The sequence below is a fragment of the Saimiri boliviensis genome, chromosome 6 (assembly GCF_048565385.1).
Source record: "Saimiri boliviensis isolate mSaiBol1 chromosome 6, mSaiBol1.pri, whole genome shotgun sequence".
In the NCBI taxonomy this organism is placed as follows: Eukaryota; Metazoa; Chordata; class Mammalia; order Primates; family Cebidae; genus Saimiri; species Saimiri boliviensis.
In genome coordinates, this window is record NC_133454.1 from 131418623 (window position 1) to 131426074 (window position 7452).

The 7452-nt window shown below is 45.6% G+C and overlaps 1 non-coding gene across 1 annotated transcript; it reads left to right on the top strand.

The window, feature by feature from the left end:
• The first annotated feature begins 2603 nt into the window (after nucleotides 1-2603).
• LOC120364755 (U6 spliceosomal RNA) lies at nucleotides 2604-2709 on the top strand. Its single transcript, XR_005579902.1, has one exon. It is a non-coding gene; the product is annotated as a U6 spliceosomal RNA (small nuclear RNA).
• The last annotated feature ends 4743 nt before the right edge of the window (nucleotides 2710-7452 follow it).

Sequence of the window (7452 nt, forward strand, 5' to 3'; positions counted from 1 at the left end):
ACCAGCCTGGCCAACATAGTGAAACCCCATCTCTACTTAAAAAAAAAAAAAATTAACCAGGTGTGGTGGCAGGTGCCTATAATCCCAGCTACTCAGCAGGCTGAGGCAGAAGACTCGCTTGAACCCAGGAGGCAGAGATTGCAGTGAGCCGAGATCATGCCATTGCACCTCAGCCTGAGTGACAAGAGCAAAACTCCCTGTCAAAAAAATAAATTTAAAAAATGAATAAATAAATAAAATACAAAAAAATTAGTTGGGTATAGTGGTGGGCATCTGTAATCACAGCTACTCGGAAGGCTGAGGCAGGAGAATTGCTGGAACCCCGGAGACAGAGGGTGCAGTGAGCTGAGATTGCACCACTGCCCTCCAGTCCGGGTGACAGAGCAAGACACGGTCTCAAAAAATATATATACATATGTACACGTGTGTATTTATATGTATATATATATATAGGCATATATACATATATATGCAATGTGTATATATATGCCTATACACACACACACACACACACACACACACACACACACACAACTAAATAAACTAAAATAAATCTCTGAACTAGAAGAGTAAGGACTAACAGGGCCAAGAGGTGACCCCTTTGCGAATGTCTAACCGTAAGTGCTGCCCTCACTCTCATCCCTAAGTCCCCGGCCTGTGGATCCTGGTTTGGGGGAGCGGCACCACTCACTGGGAACCAGGACCAGATGCTGTAGGACCTCACTGCAGTCTTACGGTGGCATGTCCCAGCTGAGCTCCTAAATAATCCCAAATGGTCCTGAGAAGCCAGATCACCATCCCGCAGGGGCGGCTTCGCTGGAGGGACAGGGTATGTGGACACCCTAGTGAATCCCCTGGCATCTCCCCACTGTCCTTCAGCTGTAAAGACAATGCGGTGGCTAGAAACAGCAGCAGGTGCGGGAGCAGTCGGCGGGTGAAGGGGCAGGCAGTAGGCTGGGAAGGAGAGCCCTGATGCTGGCAGAAGCAGTGTCAGGGGAGGGGAGGAGGGTCCAGATCAAGAAGGGTCAAGTGCAGCCGTCTCCCCCTCATCTCACAGCCATACGGTCCAGGGATGAAGACAGGGCAGTGAGCGAGGAGAGGGGAACAGGCTGGTTTAAGACCGCAGCTGGAAGACATCCCTGAATGTTTGCACGATTTGTGCAAGGTTCGAAGTCCCGGTGGAACACCAAGTTGGGCTGAGGCCCTATGCAGCTGACAAGCGAGAAGGAATGTCAAGGCCATTCTAGCCTCCATAGTGGGCCTGTGCCCCAACGCTGAAGTGGAAGTAGCACCAGTGAGGGGGTATCAAGCATCAGCCCCATATCCTGTGGGACTTCACTGCAGTCTTGTGCTGGCATCTCCCAGCTGTGCTCCTAAATGATTCTGTTCCCCCTCTGCACTAAATGTCCTGCCTTCGTCCCTGAGAAAAGCCAGCCCCCTCCACAAACGAAGGCACCCGAAGCCGGTCAGCCCGCGGCCAGGTGGCTCAGTGGTCTCCCATGAGATGTAGTGCCCTTCTGCAGGGCAGGACATCATGCTGCTGACCTTGATCGGCATCGGCTGCAGGGATGTCTGGAAGAGCTTGGTAAGCTGAGTCCTGGTGGCTGGGCCACAGTGGCTCCCCTTCCCCCGATGTCTGCCTCAAGGCAGCACCAGCTCCCTCAGGGCAGAGGCTGCCTGTCTGCCACAGGTTCCAAGAACCTTACTAGAGTCCAGTACCCAATGGGCTTGACGGTAGAGAATGCCCAGCCTGTCCGGTTACAGGACTCAGCAGACAAACAACACCCAGATCAGGCTACATCTGATGCCCATGGACGGACTCAGTCTCCACCAGGCCCAGGGGAAGCCAAGCGCTGTATCTCCAAGTGAGAAGAGGTCCCGGCCACAAACGGCAAACCCTGCTCCCCTCAATGGTCACAGGGGCCTCCGCCATGGATTGGCTCAGGTTCCAAGGGCGCCTTGGTCAGCCAACACCCCAAGAGGATCTTTGGGTCCCTGGGCCACAACAACCGAGTGCCTCAGCCCACACAAGAACAGGACCACATGGGCATTGTCACTGGCTGTGCCTCCTGCAGAAAGCAGGCCACCCACTGGGGCTCCTGGACACAGGGAAAGCACACACCCAAATGTGGGCTGTGTTTCCTCCAAAGAGTGCTGTGCACCGATGACTCAGGGTGCAGGACCGGTCCTTCACCGCCACACAGTAGGCGTGCCCAGCTTTGTTGGACCCCGGGGAGAACTTCAGGAGAAAGCAGGAGTCTCTGTTTTCACAGGGTTTCCTTCTCACCCTGCCAAGCATGGTTTTGGTTAAAGCAACCTGCAACTTCCTCCCCTCCAGGTCACATCAGCCCAGTGTCCTGTGGGCTGCGGAGATAATCAAGGCCCACATGGGCTAAACTGTGGCTGAGATCTGGGGCATTCGTGTAATCCCGAGGCAGGATCATGCTTTCATCCCTCCCAGGTGAGAGCAAACCAAACCACCCTTATGGTTGTCTACATGTTGGGATAGACTGAAAAACAACAAAAACAGGTGTTCGCTGGCCAAATACTGTTTGCCAGTACAAAAACCTGTACTGATTTGATCCATTTAAGAAGAATACCTGGTGCTCGCTTCAGCAGCACATAACTAAAATTGGAACCATACGGAGACGATTAGCACTGCCCCTGCACAAGGATGACACACAAATTCTTGATGTGTTCCATATTTTTCGAGCATACCTCAAAATTCTAAGAGCCATATAGGACAAACCCACAACCAATATCATACTGAATGGTCAAGAGCTGGAAGCATTCCCCTTGAAAACCAGCACAAGACAAGGATGCCCTCTCACCACTCCTCTTAACATAGTTTTAGAAGTTGTGGCCAGGGCAATCAGACAAAAGAAAGAAATAAAGACTATTCAGATAGGAAGGGAGGAGGTCAAACCATCCTTGTTTACAGATGACATGATCCTGTATCTAGAAAACCCCAACATCTCAGCCCAAAAGCTTCTTAAGCTGATAAGCAATGTCACCGAAGTTTCAGAATACAAAATCAATGTGTAAAAATCGCTAGCATTCCTAGCATTCCTAACACCAACAATAGGCAAGCCGCAGGAACTCCCATTCACAATTGCCACAAAAAGAATAAAATACTTAAGAATACAGGTAACGAGGGAAGTGAAGGAGCTCTTCAAGGAGAACTACAAACCACTGCTCAAAGAAATCAGAGATGACACAAACAAATGGAAAAACATTCCGTGCTCATGGATAGGAAGAATCAACATCATGAAAATGGCCTTACTGCCCAAAGCAATTTATGGATTCAGTGCTTTTCCCATTAAACTACCATTGACATTCTTCACATGATTAGAAAAAAAAAAAAAACTATTTTAAAATTCATATGGAATCAAAAAAGCCTGAACCTCCTAGACAATCCTAAGCAAAAAGAGCAAAGCTGGAGGCATCCCGCTACCCGACTTCAAACTATACTACAGGATACAGTAACCAAAACACCGTGGTGCTGGTACAAAAACAGACACATAGACCAATTGAACAGAATAAGGAACACAGAAATAAAACCACACACCTAACAACCATTTAATCTTTGACAAACCTGACAAAAATGAGCAACGGGGAAAGGATTTGTGTGGCCTGCCTGGACCACTTGTTTGCTGAGACCCCAGGAATAAAGCCAATTGAGCCAGATAGAGCCGAATGGACAGGATGTTCAGGCTTTATTGGAAAAATCCCCGGGCGGACTGACTGGACCCGTACAGCAGGGGAGAGTCAGCAGTCTCGCGCCGGTTTTCTTTGTTCCGTGATTTTTATAGAGGTTGGGGAACCGGGAAGTGGAGGAGCTGATGCGGTAGATGGTGATTGGTCAGTTTGACCATCAGGCGGGAAGTCAGCGAAGGGCTGATGAGGCGGTCGGTGATTGGTTTGATCGGTTGCTGGGCAGAAGGTCGCTGAGTCACCCGGGGTTGTTTGTGCTTGGGGCTAGGGTAAGATAAAGGATTTCCACATGGTGAGGTTAGGTATTTTCCACGTGGCCGGGGCCTGGGTGGGAGCAAGAGGGGATTCAAGGGTTCTCTGCCAGACAGGATTCCCTGTTTAATAAGTGATGCTGGGAGAACTGACCGGTCACATGCAGAAAGTTGAAACGGGATCCCTTCCTTACACCATATACACAAATCAACCCAAGATGAATTAAAGATGCAAGCGTAAAACCCAAAACTTTAAAAACCCTAGAGAAAAACCTAGGCAATACCATTCAAGACATAGGCACAGGCAAAGATTTCATGACAAAGATGCGAAAAGCAATTGTAGCAAAAGCAAAAATTAACAAATGCAATCTAATTAAACTAAAGAGCTTCTGCACAGCAAAAGAAACTATCAACAGAGTAAACAGACAACCTACAGAATGGGAGAAAATTTTTGCAATCTATGCATCTGACAAAGGTCTAATGTCCAGTGTCTATAAGGAACATAAACAAATGTACCAGAAAAAAAACAAACAACTTCATTAAAAAAGTAAGCAAAGGACATGAGCAGACCCTTCTCAAAAGATGGCATACTTGAGGCCAACATATGAAAAAAAGCTCAACACTGATCGTTAGAGAAATGGAAATCAAAACCACAATGAGATACTATCCCATACCAGTCAGAATGGCCATTAATAAAAAGACAAAAAAATAACAGACACTGGCGAGGTTGTGGAGAAACAGGAATGCTTTCGCACTGCTGGTGGGAGTGTAAATTAGTTCAGCCATTGTGGAAGACAGCGTGATAATTCCTCAAAGACCTAGAGGCAGGAATGTCATTCTACTCAGCAATCCCATTACTAGGTATATACTCAAAGGAATATAAATTGTGCTCTCATAAAGACACATGCATATGTATGCTCACTGCAGCACAATTCACAATAGCCAAGACATGGAATCAATCTAAATGTTCACCAAAGGTAGACTGGATAAAGAAAATGTGGTACATATACACCATGGAGTACTATGCAGCAATACAAAGGAATAAGCTCAGGTCCTTTGCAGGGACGTGGATGGAGCTGGAGGCCATTATCCTCAGCAAACTAATGCAGGAACAGAAAACCAAATACCGCATGTTCTCACTTATAAGTGGGAGCTAGATGATGAGAACACAAGGACACAGAGTGGGTACAACACAGTGGGACCTGTTGTTGGTTGGGGGTTGGGAGAAGGGAGAAGGGAGGAGGGAGGAGGGAGGAGGGAGAAGGAAGAGCATCAGGAAGAATAGCTAATGGGTGCTGGGCTTAATACCTGGGCTATGGGATGATCTGTGCAGCAAACCACCATGGCACATGTTTCCCTATGCAACAAACCTGTACATCCTGCCCACGTACCTCTGAACTTAAAAGTTGGAAATTTTAAAAAGAAGGGTATCTGAAACTAGGGCTGCGATTATGTTACTACCTGATGTCAGGACCCTCCTGAGTGGGCAGTGTCTCCCGGGTTGAAGAACTCTGCTGTGATGACGTGCACAACTAGAGGAGGAATTGCTGAATCCCTGTGTATGTGCCTGTTCATATCCACTGAACGTCACAAAGCACGTGTCCCAGTTTATGCACAGTCGTCCCCCTTAACTGTGATTTCACTTGCTGCAGTTTTCATTATCCATGGTCAACCACAGTGTGAAAAACAAGTGAGTACAACAAGATACTTTGAGAAAAAGAGACCATATTCTCATACCTTTCATTACAGTATGTTGTTATAATTGTTCTATTTTATCATTAGTTGCTGTTAATCTCTTGTTGTGCCTAATTTATAAATTACAGCTTATCATAGGCATGTATGAATAGGAAAAACATAGTATGCATGGAGTTTGATACTCTCTGAGTTCCAGGCATCCACCGGGGTCTTGGAACACAGCTCCCATGGGTGAGGGGACCTGTGGCGCTTACCAGTTGTGCCTGTGCATGCTGGCATGTATCCTTGCTCATAAATCTAATCATTCTGCCAATCTGATAGATGTCAAATGTTATCACATTATGATTTTAATTTCTATTTCCCTATTTACTAGCCAAGCTTTCATATTTATTGGCCATTTCTGTTTTCCATTCTGATGTGAAATGCCTGTTCATGTCTTTTGCCCATTGTCTGATTGCACCTACTCCTTTTTCTTACTGGTTTATGGGGATGTTTCTATGTATTACTGGGCAGAATTCATTTGTTGCTTATATGGATGATGAATATTGTCTCCCAATTCGTGGTTTGACTTTCACTTTCTTTATGGTGACCTCTGGTGAACAAATGTTCTTAATTTATTTTTTATCTTTTAATGAAAATCTTAATACAGAAAAAATGCAGAAAGAATAATACAATGAATGCAAATTCCCCTTGTGATGACTAATTTTATGAGTCAACTTGGCTGGGCCACAATGCCCATCTGTTTGGTCCAACACCAATCTGGATGTTGCTGCTGTGAAGGTATTTTTAATATATGAATAACATTTAAAGTAGTAAACTTTGAGTAAAGCAGGTTACCCTCCATGATGTGGGTGGACCTCATCCAGTCAGGCCTTAAGAAAGAAGACCGGCCGGGCACGGTGGCTCAAGCCTGTAATCCCAGCACTTTGGGAGGCCGAGGCGGGTGGATCACGAGGTCAAGAAATCGAGACCATCCTGATCAACATAGTGAAACCCCATCTCTACTAAAAATACAAAAATTAGCTGGTCATGGTGGCGCATGCCTGTAATCCCAGCTACTCAGGAGGCTGAGGCAGGAGAATTGCCTGAACCCAGGAGGCGGAGGTTGCGGTGAGCCGAGATCGCGCCATTGCACTCCAGCCTGGGTAACAAGAGCGAAACTCTGTCTCAAAAAAAAAGAAAGAAGACCAAGGTTTCCTGGAGAAGGAAAGATTTAGTCTTGAGACTGAAACACAGAAACTACATGAGTTTCCAGCCTTCTGGCCCACCCTGCAAAATTCAGACCTGCCAGCCCCACAATCACAGGGTCCAGTGCCTTCTGTGTATGTGTATATATGAGTATGTATGTAATGTATACATATATTATATATAGTATGTGTATATATTATATTAGTTCTGTTTCTCTGGAAAACCCTAATACAGCCAGCAGCCAGATTAAAGCAATGTAAGTATTTTGCCTTGTTTGCTTTTTTTCTCTCTCTCCATAGATATGCAGATAGATAGATAGATATAGATAGATAGATAGATAGATAGATGAGATAGATAGATACATAAATATATATACATATATGTAATTAAAGTAAATTACAAACACATGGCCAAGCGTAAATAAATAGGTCAGAAAATTCAGCATTCATCTCCAAAAATGGAAGATATTTTCCAATGAAACTACAATCCTATTATCACATATAGCCAAGTTAAACAGTCATTCCCTAATAACATTGAAAACATAATGCATATCCAACCTTTATCAAGTTCCCCCAAACACATTTGTTACTGGTTTGTTCAAGCC